Source organism: Temnothorax americanus, unplaced genomic scaffold, assembly GCF_048541705.1.
Source record: "Temnothorax americanus isolate GAGA-0224 unplaced genomic scaffold, ASM4854170v1 Scaffold15, whole genome shotgun sequence".
Classification (NCBI taxonomy): domain Eukaryota; kingdom Metazoa; phylum Arthropoda; class Insecta; order Hymenoptera; family Formicidae; genus Temnothorax; species Temnothorax americanus.
The window spans coordinates 2,852,914-2,874,352 of NW_027509286.1; the positions used below are offsets into that span (position 1 = coordinate 2,852,914).

At 42.2% G+C, this 21,439-nt stretch overlaps 1 protein-coding gene across 17 annotated transcripts in view; it reads right to left on the reverse strand.

The window, feature by feature from the left end:
- LOC143895153 (uncharacterized) overlaps positions 1 to 21,439 on the reverse strand; it is a 185,145-nt gene that overhangs the window by 118,526 nt on the left and 45,180 nt on the right. The window lies entirely within an intron of this gene.

Consider the following 21,439-nt stretch of genomic DNA (forward strand, 5'->3'; position numbering starts at 1 on the left):
TAGCGCCGTCGGAGAGCCAGCGAAGAGTGATCCTGCCTGTCTCACTTTCATAAATTACCCGTTAAATGGCTTTCAGAAGTTTACTTGAAATTACCAATGCATGACGGGATAAGCGGAACTTAAAAATGAGAAATTGCAATTTTATTTCAGCACAGTTAAAGCACACAGTTAAAAACTTAATCGAGCGTTTCGAAATATAAATATGGCTTTTCGTCGATGGGAATGCATTATTGTTTCAACAGTTGCTACCGTTCATCAATCACGACGAACCACAATCAACGCATATTTATTTTTCATTTCACGTGCTTCATAAGCATTTTTCTACAGCACGGGCATTAGCCCGACCGCAAAAATGATTTATAATTCGAGCGACGTTTACTTTAATTCCGCGTTGCTTAAATTTCATTATTCAACCTCACTCTGGTTTTATTCTCACGGCAATTTAAGCGACACTGTATTTATCGATTATTAGATGATGGATAATTTTATTGAACGCAACGTATACCGGCTCGGTTTATATATCGAAGCGTTCAATTCGTTTATTACCCGAAGATCATATGACCCCCCGACTGTTCCCAGAGAAGCCGACGGGTAAGCTCGTCACGTCGAGTATTTCCCGCGACCTGACAGTGTAACAAGCCGCGCGACGATCCGGCAATCGATTATCCGGGCGCGTTACGTTCGTATGCTCATCGAGTGTTAAATCGGCGCAATGTCGCGCAGAAGAACGTTCGTGTCGAACGACGTCTGGTACGGCCAGGGACATGACGCGCGTGCACGCACGAATGCGTGCGAACGCGTCTTACGCGGCAGCTGCGTGAATCCCGATCGTTCCGCGTCTTGACAGCCGAGCTTTGACGGAATAAAAAAGAAAGAAAAACTTTGAAATGTTTGCGAAACGAGCCTGGACATTCTTGTCTGTGTTTGACGCTCTATTTGATATCAAATTATAGTTGTCTGATCGCATATGAAAGTGCATGTACGATCGTAGAACGAGAATTGGTTGTGAAACAGGCATATTTAAACGATAAACGCGAGATTAGGTTAACCAAAGGTCTATGTTCTCATTTTCATATACATAGTATCGCACGTATTGCTAAATCCGCGGTCATACAATCCCTAATTTTATCCATCTGGTACAAAGACCATATTCGATGAAATATGATGCGAGAGTCAGATAGTTGGATAAGCCAAAAGTCATTATTCGCCTCATTTGGCATTTTTATTTGAAAAATTATTATTCGCTTGATTTAAAAACCTCCCTAAAAAAAAAATGTTCACCGCAGTTGTAGCGAACGACAATATAATCGGTCTTTGAATTCTATTGCAATTTGCCTGACACGGAGCTCGCGCTCGTTTCGAGAGAGATAATCGTGAGATGAGAGACATACCAGGCGCGTTTAACGTTGAACGCGCGGTGAGAATCAAGAGACAAAGCCCATGAGGGCGCGAAACGGCGGGGCACCCACGCGCTCGCACATCGTCGATTGCCGATGAATGACGGGGCCGTCATTAGTTCGTCGGCTTGGTCAATGGATTCATTGCTGCCTGTTACGACGTCAAATCCTCTTGTACGATAATCTAGCGATAATGAGAGCTCGTTAAAGAAGGCCGGCGCGTAACGGGGCCATTACAAGCCGCTCCGCCAACGAGAATCGATGCGGTTTATACGTGACGCGTTTTCCATTTGTTCCCGCGAGACCCACCCTTGATCCTTATCTCCCCCCCCCTCTCTCTCTCTCTCTCTCTCTCTTCCTCATTCTTATTGTCGACTTTCGACTGCTTATTCGAATTCATGCCGTAAACTCCATAAAGTATGCCATGTCATGAGACTCACGACTTCCTCTGGCGTTAAATTAAGTGACTCAAGTTATTGCTCACATATTTCGTTAACAGCAAAAATAACTGTTCAACTATAATCTTTTACTTGAAGAAATACATCTATGCCATGTATCAAAATAGTGTTTTTAATAGTCTGTAAAAGAAATCGCGACAAAACACATGACAAAATAAAAAAATAATATTTCACTTTCTTCGTACATCCCTGTGAAAAATACAAATAACCCCCTAAAACTCAAATTGTGAAAACTTTCTAATACTCACAATTGATTGTAAATAAAAAGTTAGAAATTTTACGATACTGAAAAAAAATTCACATTTTATAAAAATAAACTCTATTCTGTAAATGTGACAGAATGGTTTTGCGACTTCCGAATTTATATTTCCTCTTTCGTTCTCATTTTTAGAAACGCGATCTTGTCGCTCTTTTATTTCGAATCGCTGTAAATTCGGATCCGACGAATCACGTATTTTCTACAGTTTTATGGAAGGGCGAGGCAGCTGCGGTGCCATGCAATCTGGACGACACGTTTCCGGAATGCAATGACCGAGTTTTCGCTGCCGGACACATCGGAATCGGATCGCCAACTATTTTACCGGATATAAGCATCCGTGGACCGCTATATTTCCGTTAAGTGAATTATCCCTCGCAACGCGTAGTCGAGAATAGTTTTAGTGCCCTCCAACAGCACCGCCGCCCGCTCAACAACTACCGTTTCGCAACCCTGGTCGATTAATCGCCTTGGAGTTGGCGGAATCGGGATGAAAGTGGCGACGATAATCGCTTTTGCTCTCTCATTAAATAGCTTGCAGGAAATTTGCCTCCCTTTCTCTCTCTCTCTCCCTCCCTCTCTGCCTCTCTTTATCTAGTGGAAATCATCGTGACGCATATATATGTAAATCTGATAAAGACACTATATAGCTCAATGATATATTCGCGTTGCATTCGTATTTTCCGATATCGCGTACCGGATTGCCGACAGCCGGATAATATTATCGATGTCACCGAAAAACGAGCGGCAGAGGCCGGGGACATTTCGGTTGTTAATGCGAAAATATTCAAACCTGATATCAGGCCGCTCTCGTCGCTTTTAGAACCGCGTCCGAATTTATTCTACAAGCCGACCACGCATGCGACAGACTGCGCACGAATTTTATCCTCGATTTACGTCGCGCGGACTTTCCCGGGGCTGATCGACGGGAATTATGTTTCTATTATCGTTCGCGCAGGTTCACCGGCGCAAGTTAATTCCACATGATTTGACGTTTGCCTCGTTGTTAAAATAACGCGACCGCGCGCGCGACCTGAAATTACACGTCGACGTCGCCGACACGACCCTTCCCGGATTTCCGCCGTAAATGGCAGCTATGCGCGCTGTACTTTCGACTAATTATCATCATAAGTCTGTAACACGTCGCCGTACGCGCGCGCACGTGTGCCTCGTTAAAATGTGGCATTATTATCCATTCTTCAAATATTAATTGAAATAAATAAAGAAAATGAAAAAAGATTCGTACATTTTCTCTCGACTGCAAATCCTTTGAGGAGAATCCCAGGAGTAATCTTATCTCAGTCAAAGATATGATTAAACGCCGTCTTTTTACGTCGCATTTTTTCCCATCTGCCATATCTCAAGAAGAAAATCACTGCCTGATCTTACCCTAATAACTCCCGCGAGCGGATGACGCTTTATTTTCACTCGGCGATCAAAGTGAGATATACATACCGACTTCGCACGCGGTCGTAAATCTTTCTCGCTTTACTCATTATCTCCCTCGGCAGCGATGTGTCGCTTTAATATGCATCGGGCAGATGTGACTACCGCGCGATACGCTCTCGCGAAAGCGTTCTTGCTCGCGCTCGTCGTCGCCAACTCGATTCCACGCTCTCGCCTCGTCAACGATCGCGCGAACCGGCCTCGCGCGTTCGGACAGATCTGGTCATGCAAATTTGTCGTTGGTTCGCGTGAATGTACGATGGATCGTGATACGTCGTTCAACACGCGACGCGTAGGCGTCAACACGACGCCGCCGCGCTCAGGTAGTCGCATTATTCGCGCGTCCGTGAATCCGATGATGATGAGTCATCGCGTTCACAAATTTATTCGACGTCGCGATATATCTATACTGGAGTCTGTGTCAACCGGCTGGCGATGATGCAGCGGGACGATAGTGTGCACGCAGGATACGCTCGAATACCTGTCGAGCGAGCGACGACGCGGGGGGGACAAACGCGGCTAAATCGGGAATAAGGGTTGGACAGCGATGGGATAAGGTGTGTACGCACGTTACGGAATACCTCGTTTCAAGCGCCGTAGGAAGTCCGCTATCAGTATATTCGTATTCATATCCGTATATCTAACGTTAAATGTGACTGCCTGATTCTGGCAACGAGTTTATCTCATGCGGGCTTATCTCATATGAATATGATTCCTGATCCTAGCAGCCAGTTACTGTAAAGGAGCTTTCAAGGAGGTTTTCAAGGTTATCCAACTACTTGCATCTTGCATTAAATGGATGGTCGTAACTCTCATTCATGCTTTGTAAATTCATAAGTCTTTTGTAAATTGTATAAGAAAGTTCGTATTGTGTGCAAAGTGTTCGATCTGACGCTTTAATATAATCCATATATATTTAAAAAATGCATGATGCCTATATATATAATTATTATACCTATGTATATTTGTTGTAAATTATAATTTAATATAATCATATTTTTCATAATACATACATTAATGATGTATGGTTTTATACCTAAATGTTTTATGAATAAATTAATCTAAAGATATTAATCTCGATATTAAATTAATAACGAGTAACAATTTAAGGAAAAGTGGGCTTTGAGAGTCAAACGCGGTTAGTTGTGCACGAGTGAACGTTATATAACATTTAACACAATTTAATACAATTTAATAATTTAATACAAATATTGAATTTTTGCAAACAAAGATTAATCATCGTACATTATAATCATGTGAACTCTAATTAATTTAGTTCGCTAAATTATTCTGTTATTTAATACAACAGCTTAAATGGCTTTCTGCTTACTCTCGTCCTTGAAAATGTCAGTTTTTCATACAGCAAAATGGTCGAATAACTGAAAGTAACCTGCCATAAAACAGAGCATCATGCCCCCGAAGGGTTAAGACCCCTCGAAGAAAGGGCGTGTTTAAAATAAGGGTTGTGTCGCGTAGGATTACTTTGCCATTAACTCCAAAGCCATGAGGGTAGAATATTGCCGTTGCTTTGTCCTTTCGCAGCTCGATGCTCAAGTTAATATAAAACTAACACAGTGTTAGAGATAATATATAAATATGTGTAGAGAGCCTGTTAATATATGTATATCGTCCCCCGTCAAGTTACGTAACAACTTACGTACACTCTTAACTACATTTATCGCTCAGCCTATTATATCTCAACCTATTTATTTGTGGTGTCACAAGACTAAGAAAATTATAAGAGTTAGAATAAAATTGAATAGTAGAGAGTGGAGGCGAAGTTTTGAGTGGAGAGCCGCGAGATTTATAACATAATTCTCAACGTTGCAGGTTGACATTCGTTGATTCTGGTATTGGGGTACCGCGTGTGCGGTACATTCAAAATTGTACCGCTGAATCGCGACGTGTATTAATGCACAATGCCTGAGATATACAACATGCGCGTCATACCTAATAAGCGCGCGTCTGTGTGCGGCTTGCATGCCGATGCGGTAGCCGCTCATCCCTCTCTCTATCGAGGTATGCATTTCGCGAGGTGCAGCTGTAGGGAAGGCGAAGTCCCGAACAATGACCGTGCGAGTCCAACAATCACCGCGGGTGGAATCCTGATGAAATAATGCCGTGGCAGGCCAGGCTTGTGGGGCTTGGGTCCGGCTTGATTTTTATCCCCGCAAATGTATTCGCCATTGCGTAGCGATGTATATATTGCATCCTAAATATATTCGCGAGGACACATATTCGACCACTCGCCGGGCAAACAAAGATTCATTTCCAGTCTGTTATTATATACGCCGACCTAACACAATGAGCAAGAAAAATTTACTATATTATCACAGATCAATTTGGATTAAGGTCAGATTTTCAACGCAACTCGCTAATTATGTAGATCTTACTTATCAGCGCGAATGCAGATCCGGCGCCCGACTTATAATCTTCAGAATAATTAGCACGAATTAATTAGACTTATCTTTTCTATCTAACCGTGCGTAAGCTCGTGCGATCCGCAACGTAAATTTTATAATGTTATCAACAATTCAGACACAAACTATATGATCGAACGAAGCTTGTTACGTTGGTCAAGTTGATTTTTGCAGTATGCAAATTAATTGGGCACGGCACTCGTGACGCTTATCGGTAAATTGCGAGTTAAAGTTTAAAATTACACGATGTTAGCGTTCGCGTAGAAAGATACTTGGCGCTGAAACCGAGTCACGCGAGAAACGGCCGCGAACCAAATCACGGTTTTGCGTGAAGCTATGATAAAATGCGGCGCGACACGTTATTTGCTTTCAACGACTCTTTGCGGTACGCAAATTAATTGATTACGCCTCGCCTGAGATGTCTATCTAACCGCTATTTGAGATCTCAGAATTATCATAATAGCTCTCGAGCCCCGGCTATATCGAGCATCGATCAAACTACCTTTCCACGCGATCCACAGTACAATGAAATGTATTATTTCGCGCTCTCGGTGGAGTTTTGCGGTATGTGCATTGGTAAACGCCTGTAACAACTATATAGTTATGTCTCGCTTAATTTCTAATTACGTATGCCATATATTACTGCAAATCGCCAGAGTCAAGTGTTGTCCGAAGTATGACTTACATAACGCGAGAGATTACTGATGGCTACACCACTCCTCGTTATTTTATCAGACACGTAAGTTACAAATACATATACGCGATATGCAAAGTGTTTCAGATCTATTACACTTTTCTTCATATGCGAATATATCTTTACCAATTTAGAAAGTACAAAAAGATATATCGTTAATAGAAGAGTGAACCGGTCTCCGCACTTTCCAGATAAAATCTTCGTTTAATTTCAAATAAATTTTGATGTAGCACAATTATTTCTTTGAGGATTAACATCAATAAAATTTTCAACGGAGAAATTAATTGAACACGTAGAATCTCCAAGTAAATAAAAATGCGAATAATGGCGAATGATGAGCAAATCGTATGCGGTGCCGAGGAACATCGTCGTTCTGAGATATATTACTCCTCTTCGAGATTGCATTCCGTGCTCCCAATATTTTGCACCTGTATTCCGTTGTACTAAATGCCGTTCAAGACAGCGTGCCACCTCACCAGTGAATTCCAAGATACAGTTGCGCGGCGCGCGGAACACAGAAACGGATTCGCGGCGTGCATATAATAGTGTACCGAACGGCCGATCGATCGATTGTGGCGTAGCCATAGAAACGATCCGCCGTCCCTGATGATCGATGAATAGTGCGCGATTGCACGGACGGTCTATTGCACGCTAGGTCCTGTCAGCGAGCGCAACATCGCGTGTATTCCTATATAGGGACCCGCTCCTCGTCTCTTCGTCTCGTCTCGTCTCGTCGTTATCGCGTCGAGGAACTGTTATGCCTTCGGGGTTGCGTTACCCGAGACAGTGGAAAGATAGCCTGTCTAGATACCGCCCGACCGAGGAAACGCGGCCCGAAGGAAACATTTGTCTCACCGACTCCGATAATAATTCGCGCCGCTGAAATTCGCTGAGCTTTCGGATTCGTCGTCGCGGAATCGAGAAACGATCCCCGGGTTTCGATGCTGAATCGCACGTTTCCCGGACGCAGGAGAATAACGATTGTTTTGTAAACGGTAGGAAACGATCGTACGGAACATTACAGTAGCGTTCTAGCGTTACCGAGAGCAAAAAATTGTTCGTCAATTAATTCGGGATTATCTACATTATTTCCATAGAAGCGTAAGTGCTTTAATATAGAACGTTTCCGTAAAGCAAAGCCTATATTCTCTCTACAAATACTCCGGCTAAATTAGATTCAAAGAATCTGTAGATGAAAGAACATCCGCTGGGCACGGGATACCATGTATTACGCCGCATCATTTAAACTTTAAACACTCTTGCATTGACTTCAGTAAGGTCAGGAAGATCCCAATTGACAGTGACGACGCATTCACTGCAGTCGAGGCAACACGCAAGCCGCGAGTAACTCGAGCGATTACATCTCGCTTTCACATGCGGCTGTCATAAATGAGCTAATTGCAGCGCCGGAATTAACGACAAACGGCGCGCATAGAAGCGACCGCACCAGTTAAATTCTGTTTTGACTTGCATGCACGACAATTTCCACGCGTTCTGCGATTTTATAAGCCGCAAAACAAACGTGTCCGTATCACATTGCGCCTATCTACTGGGTGTGCAAAAACTATCTTTTCCTCTCGCATTAAAATTTTGATCAGTTCAAAATCGATCTTTGTCCAAAGATAAAAGAAAATAATTCGCTTTTTCATTTTGTAATAAAGTATATAATTAATAATTAAGTCTTACATTAAAATTATATTTAAATTATTTTCGAACAAGATTTCTCTTTGAAATCTTTTTAGGGAAGAACAAAGAGAATTATGTTATATTAATTTCCTTGCTTAAAACATATAATATCCTGTGTACTCGTCGCTTTCGATTAGCTACATTTATGATTAACGTAAATAACAACGATTAACGCAAATGATATTGACGTCTGGCCTTCTTTATTAAAAAATATATATATTTAGGTCGGATTTATTGTTAGAAGATTCACAAATGAGTAGCGGCTGTTCTAGGACACCGCTGTATTTTAGGCGCGATCGATATCGTGCAGCAATTAACGAGAGTACCCAGTAAACATCATCGAAGCGTCATTATCCCTTTCGTGAAAGGGCATCGGCTATCGTGTCACCAACTGCAGTTCGCGATTCATTACCTTATTGATTGCGCGCTTTCTGATTTTCGTCACGGATTAGTTTGCGCATTAGAGTCTCTAATTCGTTATCATTACGGATATGACGCCTAAATTTCAGTGTACATTATACCCACTGTACGCTGTGCACGTATACACGATATTCTGAAAATTCGTCATGCTTTACTTTCTTATGCGCTATCATATCGATTTGATGCAAGCGCGGAGTCGCACAAAACGCACGTACAATTCATCAGAGAGAACCAGGCATTAAATTGTAACTTCTAAAAAGAGAAATATATACTAGAGAAATATAGCAATAAAAAAACAGATAATTTTTGTATCAGTTTCCGCATCGCCTATTCAGAGTGCATCGGCTTTTACAGGATAAAGTGATTTTTGAGTATCCAATTTTTTTAATTTTCACGACTTTACAAAAGCTTATTCACATCCGTATATCCGCACGATCTCTCCATTTAATATATCATGCAAATAACACCTGCCCAAATCGAAATTTCTCCTGGGATATCCCGTGCGTAGTATTTACAGCGGTGTCATGTCCGATCAGATAGAAACATCACCGATCGTTCACGCTGCTCGCGGAAATTCGCATACGATTCATCTCTAATTATGCTACGTTCGGTCGATGCATACCAATGCACCGCGCGGACGACGTTTCTCCCTCATGTTCATTCTATGATCGTCGAAGCCAATTGCTCCCTCAGAAGGATTTTCACGTAATGCCTATAACATGCGTTATCGCATAGTCATAATTACTTCATATAATTGCGTTTTTCTCCATTCTCTATATATATCTCTATTTAAAAATTCTCCCGTGTAATATTCGGAATTTTTACTTTACGCTTCACCGATTTAGTTTCCCTCGATTTCATGTATAAGCGTATTCACGGTCGCGAGTTTAAAACGCATATATTATAGAGAGAATAAATTCACAGACTAAATGAGTTGCCGAATCCCGGCGAAACGTCGTTTATATCGCGGCGAATTCTCGTTTCGCTTCGTTATCAGACCGTTTATTTCGCGTCATTCGTGTACCAGACTCGCATAATCCAGCAAAATTGCATTATTAATTATTAATACGTTTAAAGCAGCAAAATAAATCTATCGCGAATGGATTGATTGGTGCATCAACATAGTTTCTAGTTTACGCCAGAATTATTATTGCCGGCACACAATATCTCGATGATAAAGAGGTGTAAAACATAAAATGGCATTATTTCACCTAATGGAAATGTCGGAGCACTAACATCTCTATATGTTCTCCCCGCTAGGTAAAACACGTCAGTTTTTTTGTATCCCTGCTTCAATTCCATTTATAAATAAAAAAATGAGAAGTAATAAAAATTTAACCGTTAGATTGCTGAAACCTTTGCATAAAAAGTCAGAGAGAATAACTTTAGGAAATCAATTCATTAAGCATATCTATGTCAATTATATGTAAAAAGCATTAGTCTTATATTAAAAAACATAATATATGCCTAAGATTATATTTAAATCTTAGCATATATAACAATTACAATATTTTATATATTGTAATATTTTCCGTCTTATAATATCCAAAATATAATTTTTGAAAAAAGGTAACACATAGAATTACATATTGTATAATATCGAATAAAAGTCGTACAATGAATATTGGTCAAATTCGTTATGTTTCACTCCTTTTGTCTCGTCGGGGATGCAAAAAAAAAACGAGTCAGTCGGATCTTGTTAGCACGCATCATTTACTGATTCTGCCAATTGCCCTGGAGCAGTCGCAATTGCCGTTAGAGACGCACTTCCTACCCCACGGCCACGAGCGGCTCGCATCTCCGATGGACTTACTCGCGTTCGCGACTTTCGCGGCCGACGGAGTACCGCCTGTATACGCGAGTACCGCCGCCCTTCAGCCGTTCCGACTAATTAAACGACATTTAAGCGAGCGGAAGGCAAGCGGGCATTGAAACGAAACGACCGGCTGCGATTCATGCAAATTCAACGACTTCCGAGCGGAGTGTTTCCTCCTGGCAGTTCTCCGTCTCCCCTACATCTTGCTTCCTCTCCGTCCTTTCCCTTTCGCGGTAGGCGTTCCCCAGGTACACAGGGTGAATCGCAGAAGTTAGGGTATCGGTAAAGGGGACGTAATCGATTTTTCCAACGCGAAAACAAAAGAAATAAAAGTTTCAGTCCCAAGAAATAATATGACGAAACGATTAACAAACGTTTTGATGAATTGAGCTTCACACACACACACAATAAACTAATAAAATTAATAAATTAAATGAAATACAATTAAATAAAATTAATTTAATTTAAATCAAATTTTAGCGTTACGGAAATTTTATGGATAAATGGTTCCTGATTCAATTTCCGTCAAGGAAAGGCCGACTTCAAATTCGGTCAGAGAATACATCAACTCCTCACTTTAGCGATTCGACCTCTATAACATCGCAGCTCTTTTCCCTCGCGTTCCAACCTTCGCGCGTTTTCCTTTTTCCCGTTCCTTTCCGCAGTCAGAACGCGAGAAGCTCTACCTTTGTAATGTACGAACGGAATCACAGTAAATGCATCCCAGCGAACGATGGTCGACCTCAAACTAACCCACTGAAGAAGAGGTACGCCCGAGTGCGGATTCGACTTAACCCAGGTTTAAGCCGCCGAAAGAGCAGTAGCGGTAGAATAGAATAGTGAAAGAGTTAACCAACGGCGGACGGGTTAACCGAGGTCGTCGATACGATAGGAAGTCCTCGTCCGATGAACTACGAGAGCGAAGGAGTCTGTTAACCTTTTGGTCTACCATTTATCGCGACCTTTATTCTTATGCGGAGTCGTAAATGCAGAGGGGATACAAGTGCGGAGAAAATCCTATACGAATCAGTCGGAACGTAACGTTAGACGTGACGTTAACTGTGTGGTTAAACATAATTTGCTCCTTGGATGAATGTATAGAATGTGGGCAAGTTACGTTATAACAGACATATAGTAATGCGCATATCATTTACATTTAGTTATGTAAAACGTATCCCGCACTTGGATACTCGCACGGGCTTAGAACTCGTAATACTATTTATCTTGTGGTAATGCTAATAGAAATAAATGCGCAATACGTACGCAAGAAGATATTTTCAAACAACCAACCACCCAAAACGAATTACATTTAATAACTGTAGACACACTTTCGTACAAAATATCGATTAAATAATAATGTGTAAAAAGCATTAGTCTTATATTAAAAAACATAATATATGCCTAAGATTATATTTAAATCTTAGCATATATAACATTTACAATATTTTATATATTGTAATATTTTCCGTATAATGTTTTTACATTAAGAGTTATACATTGTGTCAAAATATAAAAAAATTAGCGAGCGCATTTCTCGTCGTAGATATTGTATTAGAGCAAATTGAATCAGTTCGGATTTAGTGTTTGCGTGATAAGTTAAGAGGACCTTCTATTTCTGATTTCTCTATCGGTTGAAATCTAATTCATTCATTTAGCGGTTTGAAAGTGTGCTCTGCGAAGTTTGTGAGTTTGCGATGAAAGAAAACAATCATATATCCAAAACAAATAGACATGTACTTTTCTAACCTAATAAAAAGATTAAAAGGCCTGTCTCGCGTAAAATTAATTAGGAAACATACTGTCAATATACCGCGGGATTTCACGGTTTATGATCAAACAAACTCTGCAATTCAAATAATTTGAGAATAGCAGCTAATGACGTTCACGTAGCAAATCAATTGGCACTTTGCAAGATTAATCTTATCGTTAGTATCCTCAAAATAAGGTAAATATGTTTAAGAGCTTATTTCACGACATTTATTAGATTAATTATTGCACAGATTTAGTACACAAATGCTTCGAACGAGCGTAAGCGCGAAATAGCCTGAAATACGCTCGTATATTTCAGTACGAGCATTGTTTGCAAAACACCTAAAATATATATGAGTGTTTCCTAACATTACAATGCATGCATCCATGCATAACTGGCGAAAATAGTGCCGCGGGTGATGCCAAATATTAACAGGTTTTTACGTTCGTCTCGATTTTGAACCCAATTTCTGTATTTCATACGGATATTTGATGGCAATTTTGACGCAGTATGAACAAGGATAGACGATTACGCGTTTGAAATAATTGCACAAAGCGAAACGAACCAAGCTTCCGCGTGCTTCTCGTGTAACGAGGAAGGTTCAACGCGACGCGGTATTAAAATTAATTGCAATCATAAAATTCTTGATGCACGTATATATTATTATTTCTTTCACCGATTCGTGCACCCGCGAGACCCGTCGTAAAATCCCGGCGAGAATCCGTGAAGGAAAAGGGGCGGAGAGGAGGGAGAGAACCGGGAGCCCGTTTCCAATGGTGTCATTAGTTAACCGAGGCCGGGTTAATCGGAGGCCGTCCGTTAACCGGAGTTGTCGATACGAGAAACGATAGTACCGATCGTTCGGAGACGAATTCCGCCACAGCCGGAATTCGCTCGTCACGTCGACCGATCCGAAGCGTTATTTATCGTGCACTCCGGAATTTATCGGGGCTGTTAATTCGGTAAAAGCCCATCCATCCGTACGCGGCAATGGCAGAAGCATATTTTCAAAACTATGCTGGACAGTTCGACATATTTATCGTCCAATTAACGCATTCTTTTCTGCCATAACAGTTTCTAACATAGTTTCAAGCAATTATGTAAATATTGCAGGAAATATGCGACGAGACAGCAGAGCCGTGTCCCTCTACAGATTTTGGAGACAAACTTTAAGTTAAATTATTACGCAACTGCTCTGCGAACTGTTAATTTTCGTTTTATCGGGTGCAACTTTTAAATGTTCGATATAAACTATCTCGGTAAGACACTTAAATTACTATCATATGTCAATAAAAAGTGCAATTTAAAATTAAATGACAAAAATAAAAATCAAAGTTTCTTAAGAAACTGAAACAATAAATGTGTATACAGTTGATTCTTTCTTTCCTTCTTTCTTTATTTACTGCCAATCACTATATCTTCGAAGAACTCGAACAATTGATCGAATCACTACAGCATCACATCTCTACCGTCGCAATAGAAATCTTTAATTTCGATATTTCGCACGTTCGAGACTTCTCGTCCTCGTTTCGAGAATTGCGAACCTTCTACCGGGACTTCAAAGAAAGCTCTTCTTCTTTCATTGTCCAAATATTTAACGGAAGACGCTCGAATCCATCGAGGTGCAAAAGGTCGCGAGGAGAGACACGCCCCGTTCGCGAATCAATCGCGACCTTCGAACGCGGACACATTTCCGCCGTGCACATTTTGGCGAACTGAAAAGAAGGAAAAAAGAACGAAATACCCCGGTAAATGTGCGGCATACGCCGGAACTTCCGCGAAACAAGGGCAGTCTCCCTCGATCCGAGCGTGGTAATAAGTTTTGTCGGATGGCGCGAGCGGTTCGCCCGGCATAAACTTCCACCCCCGGGCTCTGACACACGTGCGCCAATCGTAAATCGCGCCAGCCCGCTTGTGCCGCCGCGCCAACTTTCGCGAGCCAACGTACATACCGCTCTCGCACGTTACCGAACATGGAATTCAATTTGTTGCAGTTTCACCGAGAGAGGAGAGAAGGTTTCTCGCCACGACGTGTCACCTCGCCTATAGCGACGTCGCGCGAGCTCATTGCAGATTAAAGGTGACGGTAATTCAAGTCGCGTTGTACGGAGAGTTTCGGAGAACACGGATGAGAAACGAGTCCACAATTTGCAAAGTTTGTTCAAGTATCGAGTCATGCATAAATTGTAAGCTTAGTCCGTTTATGTCCCTGGAATTTTCAAGCAATACCTTCTTCAAATGAAAAAGGAATTAATGAATAAATGATTTCTTTATCGACGTAATGAGTGAGAGAGAGAGAGAGACACGCAAGAAATACGTGTAAAGAAATAAGAAAGGATATCAAAGAACCATTAAACTCGACAAAGGACTCAACAGCACTCAGAGGACTCGGTTATAAGCTACTTCGCAATCTGGCTGAGAAAAAGCTAATGCGATACCATTTCTTGTTCTAATTCCTTTTCTTGTAACAACCTCATAAATACTAGAAAAAAAATCGAAAAAAATGTGTTTCATTTATAGGATAAACTCTACTTTATATTGCTTTATAATATAGAATCACGGATACAAATATAGTTTTAACTTCATTCAATATTAAATTATTCCACGGAATTGTGTCGCGCAAAATTCGCAAAATATATATTCAATATATTTTAATTCGTAATTAACATAATTTCTTTGTTAAACCAACTTTCAAACAGTCGTTGAGAAAATTCACGAGAAAGCAAAACATTTTTGGCGTGTGTTTCGGCGTGTATAAGACCGTATGCCGGGATGTAACATGTTAAAAGTTTGTCGGCGAGGACGCATTACGTAACTCTACCCCCATATTCCTCTCTATCCAGGTAGATACACGCGTACATAGTAATGTTGCCCCCATCCTCTCCGCGACGAGAAGTATACTTCCGGAGTGTAGTAGTTGGGTAATTTGGCTCCAAGCGGGCACATATACAAGCGAGCAGTCGCTTATCCAGACGGAAGGAAATGTCTTCGCCGTTCCGCGGCGGAAGTTGTCTCGGGCACTCGTCAGTTTTTCGAAAGTTGATTTCGAACAACTCCGCCTCTTGATTTCGATTTCTTTACCGCTGCGAGGACGCGACAGAGCGATCCGCATGCGGTACACGTTCGATCACGCGCATCTATTCCTTGGCATACGAAGCGAGGACGTGTTCTCGCGATACACGAAGTGATATCTAACTCCGACAAAAGATTCGTCTACCGTACGCTTCATATCACGGCATATCTCACGTAAAATAAAATACGAGACGCCGCGCGCGACGACCATCGACATTCCTTTCTCTCGACGGAACAATTTGTAGCGGAATTTTCGTAACGGAAATTTTATTTAACAAGTTTACAACGTTAGAAGTCTTCCTAATTAAGCCGCAAATTAAGATTCCGCTGAAGTAAAGTTCGGCTTTAACGTAACCGAAGAAGTTTGCGCGCCGCCGTCTATTCTTCCTTCCCGAAAGAAGTTTAAATCGCCGATCGTCTTTAACTCGAAGAACTATATATTGTCTCGGCATTCGGCATCGAGGAAAAATCGACTTCAACTTCATTGAAGGATAATAATTTATATACCGACTAGCGGAAGTTGGCGCGAATCCCTATCGTTTGTCATTGCGATATACCACACCCTTTTTACGTAATTACATGCCGGATATTTGCTTTATTTACCGGACAAACCTACGATTTCGCATTGCCTTATCCCTCCGTAAGATACAATGGAGGAGTTAACTCGGCGCTTCGCCTCCTCCTTCCTCAAGGAAACATAATTCCACGCGTCGCGTTTTCTATGATAAACGGTCCGAAGATCTCCGGTCAGCGAGATACTGCAAGTTTAATTTCTATTAGGGTAAGCTACAGGAAGACGTCCATATTCCTGGTGGCTGGCTGGTGCATGCTACCTGTACACTCTGCCGAGACAATGCATCATTCTCCTCCTTCCCGCGCACTCGCCCGCGCATCTACCGAGATAGATGGCAATTTGGCTGAAAGTGGAGAGAGGGAGGGAGGAAGAGAGAGAGAGAGAGAGAGAGAGAGAGAGAGAGAGAGAGAGAGAGAAAGAGAGAAAAGGAAGGAGACTGGAAGCGCATGCATGCATGGACCACGGAATGAACCGGTGTAGGCGTTTCATCGACGTAGTTTGCGAGCGACCATCAATTTCTCAGGACATCCGAGAACGAGCGATCGGCTAATCGACCTTGATCTTTCTACGTGCAATCCCGTAGATCTCCTCGCTCCATTTCGCCCGTGACATGTCGAGCGACGTACGACATCGCGCATCGATTATGTAACGTATTGAGGGAAATTCCGATCTTCGAGATATATCGACTTTTGCCTGTACACGCAAGTACCTACAATATATATTTACCGTTTTCTGGGGGACCTTGATTGAAGTTATTACAGAGTAAATTAAGGGAAGAGCGATGGTTGTATTAATAATAAGATATACTGATAACTTTTCCATTAGCGACTAAAGTTTTAACGATTTCGACGGTAATCGTTTTCAGAACCTCCTTTATTCTCTCTTTTCTTTCGATTAACTCCTCGTAAATTGTTTCACGTTCGCGAAATTTAATATATGTAACTACTGATTACCGAGAGACGTTTTGATATCAGAAATTAAGAAGTTATATATACGAAACAGAAAAAGAGATTGGCGTCCAATTTCATTGCGATCCCTTCTTCTTCGATACTTTCATATAAAACGAAACCTCTTGCCTTTCGAAGAAAGATTATTGTACCCACGCAAATTCTGCCTTTCACTTCTCGATCGATGCCCCTTAATGGGCCGTATCGATTCTTAATGGAAAAGAGATTTCGTGATCTCGATGTAACGGGTATTCTTCCTTCTGTACAACGAATACGGAAACCAAAAATTCTCGGCGATGCAACATGATCGCTCCATTCTTGCGTCGGGCAGGACAAAGCGCGGCGTGTTCGCTCTAATGATTCTATTCCCCTCTATTCAACATTCTTTCGAGCGTACGGGGCTGCATACGAAGGTAATCTATCTGCGGAATGGCTTTCGATTCGATTTCAAATGGAGCGAATTAACGGCAGATCTCCCGACTACGCGTACTGTTGTTGCGGAGGCGGGAGAAAAGGAGTGAGAGAAAAAGAGAGAGAGAGAGAGAGAGAGAGAGAGAGAGAGAGAGAGAGAGAGAGAGAGAGAGAGACGAAAAGTCCTCGGACGCCCATCGATTTCCCCGAAGCGTGGAAAAACGCTCGGATATAACGAGAAGTATGCGGCGTCGTTCGGAACCACGACGTTTCTTACCGACGACGTGCCCTTTTCACGGGAAGGGATTCGTCTTCCCTCTTCCTCCTCTGCCTCCTATTCGTCCTGATTCGATCGCGATAGTCGGACCACGCATCGTTTGTCACACGGTCAATCGCATTACCGTGTTCGCCGCGCGCGACGGTATACATATAGTATGTATGTAAGTGGGCGACAAACACCAAGTGGAATCGGCGATAAAAAGATCGATCGCCGCGAGTTCGTATTTTACCGGCAATTACTTTTGTTACATAAAATTTCGCTCGTTTACAGCACAGTTAACGGCACTTGTCGCCGCATTTCGTAACTCTTTTCAATCGCGTTATTCTAGGTTATATCGTGCGACCGTGGAGCACGATAAAATTTCCATAACATAAAATTTCTTTGGGAATATCTCACGCGTGGTATTTTACGCGACTCAAATTGCATTTTACGCGCGTGAAGAAGATTTCCGATAGCAAAAAGTTTTTCTCGCGTTTCTCAGGTATAGCCCTCCCTCGACGGGAGTCGATGGCGCGTCGACATTTCTTGCATCTCTGCACCGCGAATAAAATATAAATAGATATTATAGTTTCGAGAAATTTCACGTCCTCGACTCCGCTGATGGAACTTCGTGTCGAAGTTCGGCAATCTCGACCGCTTCCCGCATCGGAATTCGCGATAGTATAGGGTGCCACCAGTTCCACGCGCGAGTTCTAAACGTATAGACGGAGTTCGACCAGGGCCGAAAGGAGGGAGGAGGAACGAGGGATGCGATAGATACGGACGCCCTTCGCTAGCTGCGAGGGAGAAGGCAAAGATTTATGATGCCGGTGCGTCAGCTCGCACGTCTCAATTTCGGGACGCCGTCGCGAGAGTCAACGGGAACTGAGTTCGGCTCTATCTATCTCTCTCTTTCCCTCCCTTTGTTGCTCGTCGTGCCGTGGACGCGCGATAAGGGAATAGAAAGGTACGGCTACCGAACAAAACGAGAGAAAAAAAACGAAAAAAAATAAAGGAGGGAAGAGTCAGACGAGAGAGATAGCGGCCGACGGATTGCGAGCAGGAACGAAGCGCGGAATTAATCCGGCCCCGGCAGTCTCCCCGCTCCTTCCCCCCTCCCCCCGTATACGCGCTTCCGTTTCCGTCCCGGCCGTACTTCGCCGGAAAATAGTTCCTACCTTGGACTCTGAGAGCGGCGTCCGACAATGGAGTAATTATTGCAATTAGCGAGCTACCTACCTCTATGGATGCTTTTTCGCGCGCGGCTGTGCTAAAGGATCAAGGGGAAAAAGGTGGTCGATACCTACTCTCACAGTTCCGCGCGCTTTGAAAATCGCGAATTTCGCGGAGAGAGAGTGAATTGCACTGCTATTCTAAAATGACTCTTAATGATGCTCGTAGCATAGACCTAGATAGACTTGCCCCATATATAGACTTGCCGCTAAGGGCTGAAGTTGCATTTATTGGTCGTATAAATTCACCCTCCCGCGAGTTTCGACGGTTTCGCGGTGGTTGCAAGTTTCGGTTCTAAAACACAGAATAGTTCCTCGTTTCCACCTTTTTCGTCGTAAAGCGACCGTTCGAACGGGAAGTATCTTCCCCGCGTAAAATTTCGGGGTACACGTTCAACACCGGTTAAATATTATTTCATCGCGTTCTCCCAAAAGGCATAAAGTGATATTGACAAAAACGTTCTCCGTTTTCATTATTGCAAAAAATACGTGAAATATTTTTTATACCAACATTTATCGTTATATACCAACATATATTTATACCAACATTTGCGTTAATTCGTTGCCGTCAAATATTCGTACGTGTAAACGCAGGCAGATCGCCCCGAAATGCAGATATTTGTAATGAAATGGAGTCAGATATGAAATAGAGAGAGAGAAAATAGAGAGGTCAGGAAATACGGAGCAAAATAAATACGTAGATATTTGCAGTACTTTTTTTTAGCATCACCTTCCCTTAACCGCTCCCTCACGCTTAACCGACAATGCACGCACGTGAAGTTATCGGGTACACAGCGCATTTACCGTCATACAACAGCTATTGAGCCTCGGAGAGTGCGACTTGACGAAAGCTGCAATGAAGCAATCGCAGCGCATCTATCTTAATGACGGGAAGAAGCCCCGCGGTACAAAGCCACAACGATTTCACCGAGTCAACACGCGAACGATTTTTCTCTTTCTCGTTCTCCGGTTGTATTCATTAGCCGATTGACGACGATCGACGATCGCGTGTCGCGATCTTTGGCTCGCGCGGATGGAATATGTCGACGAGAGAGACGAGAACGCAAAAAGCGCCTTCGTCTTCGTACTCTCTTTTCAAAGTGCACGATGACATTTGCTCGGCATTCCATAAGTGCTAATTAATCCGAAATCGTCATATGTATAATTCAGATCCAGAAACGAGAAATCGCTTATAATCCCATCCTTTCCGCGGCGAATTTTCTTTTCCAGTTTTATCGCGTTCGCACGTTTCGGTAGGTCGCGAAATGACTCTGCTCTCGCGAAGCTTCTTCTCGATGTCGAGGCTTTTGCGTTTTGCCCTTTTGCTACTTTGTTCCGTCATGAATAAGAGCTGGGAGAGAAGCCGCGCGGTAGGTAAGCCGCGAAGCGTAAAGCGCGAGTTTGCGGGAGAGAATCGCTTGGTTAGAATAGAGTTTCAAACAGAAAACGCGGACGGAGAAGCAGCGCAACGCGCTGCTTTGCGCAAAAAACGATATCAGACGCAACGTCGAGTGGGCAAAATGGAATTACGAGTCTACCGTCGTAATAAAAATGTAAATGTATACGATATCCAGAGGTCGGAGTATTTTTTTACAGTCGCCTAATTTCAACGTTCGCAGCGCAATTTGATAACAAAGTACTTTTCCCCGCTTCAACTTGATTCAGAACGCGCGATATATAATAATATTTCATTATTTCCCGATGGCTCTTTAAAGCACAAAGCCTCTTCCTCGTTGCAATCAAAGAGATAAGTATAGCAACGCGTGCGTACTTCGTATAGTCTCGCAAATCTTAATTCGTTAACCATAGAAAGACTGCATTTTTGTGTAACGAGGAAACTGGATAGTATATACGCGCGACTTAAAAAAGGTAATATTTACAAGATTTCGTTTCTTCTTCGCATACCTCGATAAACTGAAAGCTCGTGCAACGGCAATCTTTTTGAAATGTTTGCGAGAAAACAGATTTACAACGAATCGCAGAAATTCCTCACCCTACTTTCTTTACGAAGAAATTTTTAAGATCTGCAATACGTTGAGACCAAGAATTCTTTCCGACGTAATATTGGGTTCGCCGGAAACAACGGACTTAGCGTTTCGCGGATTACTTCCGCAATTAGAGTCGCTGTAAATTGTCTGTACGTAGCGCGAGGGTCCTTCGATTAACACTTTACCGACACGTCGATCCGCGTAAAACACCATTATCAAGCGTTCTCACGTTAAGTGTAACCAAATAAAGAAATTGTGAAATTCACAGCAATATCTCGAGTTTGTACGTGTACACGTGGACCGTACATCGAATATTCATTGTCGCGAAGAAATAGCGCTACTGGCTTAGAAATTCCACGCTTCTCGACAAGCGTGCACGTTGAAATTAATTATCGTTCACGTGTTCATGTATTCTAATTATTCTCAGTTTAATAATAGACAGATGAAATTCTAAACACCATTAATCATTTTAATTATAAAATAGCTTATGGTTTTGAAGTTATATATTTACAATACGTAATTCATACCGTAACGATTAAAAAAAAAAAATGTATTTGTTAATTATTTTTAAGAAATAACCTACAGAGAGATAAAAAACATTAAATTCACCCGT